The sequence below is a fragment of the Corylus avellana genome, chromosome ca6 (genome assembly GCF_901000735.1).
Source record: "Corylus avellana chromosome ca6, CavTom2PMs-1.0".
Taxonomy (NCBI): domain Eukaryota; kingdom Viridiplantae; phylum Streptophyta; class Magnoliopsida; order Fagales; family Betulaceae; genus Corylus; species Corylus avellana.
Genome location: NC_081546.1, coordinates 20,759,523 through 20,766,457, shown reverse-complemented (window position 1 = coordinate 20,766,457; position 6,935 = coordinate 20,759,523).

Here is a 6,935-nt window from a genome sequence, read left to right as displayed (position 1 = left end):
GACATATCATTTGCCATCAACAATGTTTCTCAATTCACGCATCGGCCAACCTACCATCACCTTCATCCTACAATATCTTAAATCCACCATCTCCTTTGGCTTGCTCCTTCGTCGCTCTCCATCTCGCACCCTCCAAGCCTATTCAGACGCCGACTGGGCTGGCTGCCCTGATGATTGCAAATCCACCGATAGTTTTTGTATCTTTCTAGGCCCTAATCTCATTTCTTAGTCCTCTGGCAAACAACGCACAGTCGCTCACTCCAGCACTGAATCTGAATATCATACTCTTGCTACCACTACGGTTGAACTCCTTTGGCTTCAATCTCTGCTTTGCAATCTTGGTATTTTTCTCCCTTCACCCCCAACCCATTTGGTGTGACAACATTGGTTGAACATACCTCTCCGCCAATCCTGCCTTTCATGCCCGTACCAAGCATATTGAAATCAACTTTCATTTTGTTCGTGATAAAGTTGCAGCTAAAACACTGGCAGTACGCTTCATCTCAAGCTAAGATAACTTAGCCGACATCTTTACTAAACCCACTGCATCCTCTCATTTTTCCCTCATGCGCACCAAGCTCAACATAGTATGCCACTTGTCTCACTTGAGGGGGCGTAATAGAGAACCAGACCTATACAGAAATAATTCCGACACACCAGCCACACATCATGCAACGGCTACAGCACACACGGCAACCCACAGGACAACCGCAAGTCAAGCAATGGCTACAACACACAAGGAAACCAAAATTAAATCAAGACAAGCAACGGGCAAATTATTCTAGAAAAGAAAACTCTCATTCATTATGTATTCTACTGCCTATTTTGTAACTGCAATACTTTGTATATATACCCATCGATAACAATGAAACAGCGAGGTGAAATATTCATAAAATATCTACCTTCTATATTCAGCAGGACCCCTTATTGACTTGCATATGAAATTGCGCAACTTCTTCACCATCCAAGAGAGTGGGGCAATTATGTGAATCAAATCAACAATCACAACTACTCCAATCAAAGTAAATGTTTATATTTGGGCCAATGAGTTAGGTCCAACGCTTGAGAGAGATAATTGTAAATAGGTTACATCAGACGAGGTCACCAAACTCAGAGCCTGTAAATAGGTAAGTATTAAGCACCCAACCGACAAGGCCATGGCATACGTCGAAAGCCATATAAAGAAGTTGCTTGTAAGAGGAAATCTATTAAGTACCAAAAGTACGATGCACACAGATGCAATGAAAGAACTGGTATTGGCAAATAAGAAGAATTGGTAGTCATCTGGATAGGAATAAGCAAAAAGTGATGTGCTGGCTTTGTGTTTTTCTTGCCAAACACTACCCGTGGTTGTATTTTCTTGCCAAACATCACTTGGTGGGCTGATCCCAACTTGGAAGGTCATTGTTGCAATTACAGTAGCCACTGACATTAATGTGCCACGTGTTTCCTCGACCCAATTTTTATGCCGCTTCAAATGTTTTGCTAATAATGAACGAACTTATCCCTGCCATCCCTTAAATTTGGATTGAGCTGGCTGTTCGGATTACAGTGGTTGTGCTTCATCAACACCAATGCCACTTGGTGTCGGTGTTAATGTCAGTGGTAAGGAAGAATTTAGATCTGTTGCTCTTCTAACACTAGCTTCTTTTAAAATGTTTTGGATTTCAAAACATTTAAAATCTCGTGGACAGATCTCTAAGACATCTAAAGCTATGTAACCAATCATGTTCATGACATTAGCCACTCTTTCTATTTTCGGAACTAAAAGTAAATATTTTATGGCCTGCTGTTTCATCCATAAATTACTAGAAACTCCAAAAGCACTTCCATAAAACTGCCCCAAATAAATTTAATTCAACCACATTGCATTTAGCTATGATGCTTGTTGATACAAAATATCTCCTAAAGCCCAAACCAAAAGGTCCACTTCGAATAAGAAGCCCACGGCTTACCATGATACCAAAGCACTAAGCCCAAGATCCAGCAAATCATGACACGATCGCTTGATCGTGTTAGATCCACACTCAAGCATGCAGTTACACCTCATATCAAAATGGTTGCATGACAAATCACGTAAACCCTATAATCAAGGGAGCATGATCACTCTCCAAACAACCCAATCTGGGAGTTACGACCAAAATCAGAGAGCAATCAACCTAATCTCTCCTAAAAGGAGTCTAGGTACACGATGACTTATCCATTCAATCTCCTAGATGATCTTAAAGACGATCTTCGTTTGGAACCACTCCCACGTATCAAGGGACGTCGAATAAGAGTCTAGGATTCTTCCACTCACTCATAACCTCTATAAAAAGAGGAGCCACATAGGATACAGATACGTACTCAATTCTACTCTTATCATTCTCAATTATTATGATTTCTTATTATCTATCTTACTCAAATTCTCACTCAGGCATCGAAGGTGGCATGACCGCCACAACCCCCATTGCGCAGTCTGTCACTGCTGATACCTTTTTTCGGTCTTAGCAAGCTTCGAAATCAAATTGCTACCAGGGTTGACAACGGTCTTAACAGTTGGCGCCATTTGTGAGAACGAGGATCATCTAACGATCCAAAGTTCAAACAGGACAAAAGTCATGAATGGTAGCCACGAGATCTCAAGGCCAAACCAAAAACACACCAACATGACCAACATGACCAACATTCCTCCCTAGTCCGAGAACGTCAATCTACATGATGCTAGCAACCACAAAACTGAAGAGACTCCCGCCGAGTCTCTTGTCTTTGGTCCACACCTGCCAGACAACAGGCGCCTCGAGACCTTAGAGGTCTAAAATGAGCACATGATGGAAACCTTGGAGATCCTACTATAGAGAAGCTACGAGAACCAGAATTCGGAGAAGGACTCGACAAGTGCCGGGTTACAACTAGGAACGTACGTGCCACCGGTAACCAAAGACGTTGGTTCAAAGAAGAGTGCTACTAGTTGAAAAGGCTGATTGATAGATTGTTCCAGCATAGAAGAGAACAAAATGAATGTCCCGTGGTGAACCAACCCCCAAACCCAAGGACGGACCATCAAGAAGAGCAACTTGCCCAGCCTCTTGTTGTGCAAATTTATTTAACTCGCAAGTGCATGAATCATTGTAGTTTAATGGATTGCAAGTACGAGGTCGATTCCACAGAGAATTGTATTCTTGAAAGAGTAATTTAAATCTAAACTAATTAAATCCTAACCTAGTTCTAAAAAGGTTTTGAATTTTGATTTTTTGAATTTAAAAGACAAACATAAACTAATTAAAATAAACTAAGAGATAAAAGACTAAAGTTTGGGAATTCGCACTCATCGAATCATAACAACATACTTCCATGTTTATCAATATTAATCCGAAGTTCTCACAATTAAAATCTTAGATATGTTTTACTATGCTTCAATAGTTAACCAAAATCATCCTATGTATCCATTCATTGCACAAATCACAGAAGGAATCCAATATCAATTAAATCATCAGATGTATCCGTAAATCACAAAAGATATCCAATCTTAGTTGAAACACTAAATGTATCCGTAGAACAAATCACAAGGGATATCCAATTATTTAGGCAAATAAAATCAAACAATCAATTATGTGAAATTATCTTAAATTATCAAGTGTATCCTTGAATCACAACAAGATATCCAAGAATCATGCCACATATTGAAAATAAGTAAAACAATTAAAATATTAAACCCAATAAAATCAGATAAATAAAGACTTACATGAAAGTATTGATGTTCTTTATTGGCAACACTTCATCCCCAACCTTAGTTGGGAATTTAGCTCCACATAAAAATAAAACCTAAATCTAAAGAAAACCTAAACTAAAAAGAGAAAAACTGTAGAATTTTGCTCTCTGGAATTCTATCTCTTTTCTTGAATGCAAAGAAGTCTATTTATAGGCTTAGGGAAGTCCTAGAAGCCTTATTGAACATAGATAATTCGGAGGTCTATCTTCCAGTCAAAATAGAAGTCTAAAATCGAAATAGGATTCGTCTAGATTTGTGTCCTTTTATTACGGGGATATTTTGGCATAGTAACCATCCGAATTAGGAAAATCCTATTTCACAACGAATTGTAGTATTTTGAGTTAGCTTTCAAATGCATCATGAATCACTTCAATCCAATTTTTGAATGGAAAGTTATGGTCAAAATACTGAGACATATGCAGAATCTAAATTTGAATCCAATCCGAAATCTTATCCAATCTGAAATTTAATCCAATCTGATCTTTAATTCGATTTAACCTTTCTCTTGGATTTGGTTAAACTTAACCACATCATCTAGGTCTTCTCAAAGTATGCTTTCTTCCAAACTTTGCATTTTTCCCTTTAAAGCTGTAGTTTTTCTTCAACAACCTACAAAATACTAAAAACACAAAACTAACACAAAACATTAAATAATGACACAACTAAAGGATTAACTAATGTAAATAAAGGGGTCTAAGTATGCAATATTTGGCACTTATCACCTCTTGCAAAGGGAGAAATCAGAACGATCTCAGCAGGGTTTGTAGGGGGCAGTCCCATGAACGCTATAAGAAAGGCATAGACTCGGCGGCTCCGAGCAATGGAAGTATGCATCACGGACCACCCATCTAAAACCCTAAGGCCCTGCCAACTAGAGCAAATGTGTGATATTACTTTCAGTAAAGAAGATGCGCATGGAGTGCAGCACCCCCATGATGATCCACTTGTAGTTATGCTGGCCCTAGCCAACTATACCATTCACCGGGTGTTGATAGACAATGGCAGCTCTGCAGACATACTATACGTCCCAGCGTACAATTTGATGCAATTCGGTAGGGAAACGCTTCAACCGGTAACTTCCCCTTTAATTGGGTTTGCCGAAGACAAAGTCCACCCAATTTGAACCATCGACCTCCCAGTCACGACAGGTATGGCCCCATGTCAAACCACGGTTATGGTATCATTTTTAGTAGTAAACTGTCCTTCGGCCTACAACGCCATCTTGGGGAGAACCACGCTCAATAAAATGAAGGCGATCCCATCCACCTATCATTTAAAAATGAAGTTCCAAACAGAAGTAGGGGTGGAGGAAGTACGAGGTGATCAACAGTCTACCCACAGATGCTACATGATGTCGTTGAAAGATCCACAGGCCAAAGTAACCCTTATTATCAACACTGTAGATGCATGGAAAGAACAGAAGCTCCAACAAGCAGAACTAGTAAAATCACTCTCTCAAATCCAAATCGACAGCAACACTAACCATGTGGTCCAAATTGGCCAGCACTTGACGGGAGAACGTCATGAGGAGCTCATTCAAGTCTTGAGAAAACATAGAGAAGTCTTTGTGTGGACTCACAGCGATATGCCTGGCATCAGCATTGAGGTAATCTCCCACCGGCTGAATGTTGATCCTAATGTCAAACCAGTGATCCAATAGCGAAGAAGTTTAGCCCTTGAGTGCAGCATAGCGATAGCAGAAGAAGAAGAGAAACTCTTGGCAACAGGATTTATCAGAAAAGTTGACTACTCCAACTGCATCTCTAATGTGGTGATGGTGAAGAAAGCCATTGGTAAGTGGCGTATGTGTTTTGATTTTACAGATCTCAATCAAGCCTATCCCAAAGACAACTTTCCATTGCCTTGGATTGATCTCTTGGTGGACTCTACCTCTGGTCACGAACTGTTAAGCTTCAAGGATGCTTCTCTGGCTACACCAGATCAAGATGGACTCGGCGGACCAAGAGAAAATGACCTTCATCATCGACAGAGGACTTTATTGCTACACCGCCATGCCCTTTGGACTGAAAAATGCCGGGGCTACATACCAAAGGTTAGTAAATTCAATGTTCAAAAAACAAATAGGTCGTAATGTTGAATTTTATGTTGATGGTATGTTAGTTAAAAGTCGTTATGCTAGTGACCATGTAACTGACTTAGAAGAAGCCTTTGAGGTATTAGAAGAACATAACATGAAACTGAACCCCTCTAAATGTGCCTTTAGAGTATCTTCCGGTAAGTTTTTAGGCTTCATGGTGTCTTAGCGAGGCATCGAAGCAAACCCAGAGAAAATCACAGCCCTTATTGACATGCAGCCACCCCTTAATACCAAAGAGTTACAGCATCTCACAGGAAGTCTAGCAGCACTTAATAGGTTCATAGCCTGTTCCTCGGACAGAAGCCTCCCATTCCTTAAATAATGCAGAAATCATTTGAATGGAATGAAGAATACGGGGCAGCATTCCAAAACCTCAAAGAGTATTTGGCAAAACCACCACTCATTAGTAAAGCCAAACTAGGGGAGCCGCTCTATGTTTATTTGGCATCCACTGCCACCACCATCATCTCTATTCTCATAAGGGAAGATTAAAAAATACAAAAAATAGTCTACTACACCAGTCGCATACTACAAGGGGCAGAAACACGATATCCGGGTATTGAAAAATTAGCATTCACTTTGATCACCTCCACCAGACGACACCAACCTTATTACGAAGTTCACCCTATTAAGGTACTTACTAGTCACCCACTGAAGAAGTCTCTCCACAAGTTGAACACCTCGGGTCGCCTGGTGCAATGGTCAGTAAAGCTAGGCGAGTTCGATATCTAGTATCTCCCAAGGACCGTAATAAAAGCACAAGTATTCGCAGATTTCCTAGGGCAATTTACAAAGGACATTGAAGAGGTGAACAAAGGTGAGTCTGAACCCGACTGGTTCATTGAAGTTGACGGGTCATCATCCTTAGAAATGAGTGGAGCCAGAATCTTTATTAAAACACCTAACAGTATCATCATCCAACACGCAATCCGGTTCGAGTTCCAACCAACAAATAAACGAAAATGAGTACAGGGCGCTCATAGCTGAACTCCAACTAGCGAAACAATTGGGGGCCAATAGTGTAAGTGTACAGAGCGACTCCCAACCAGTGGTGAGCTAGTTAACAGAAGAATTTGAAGTGAAATG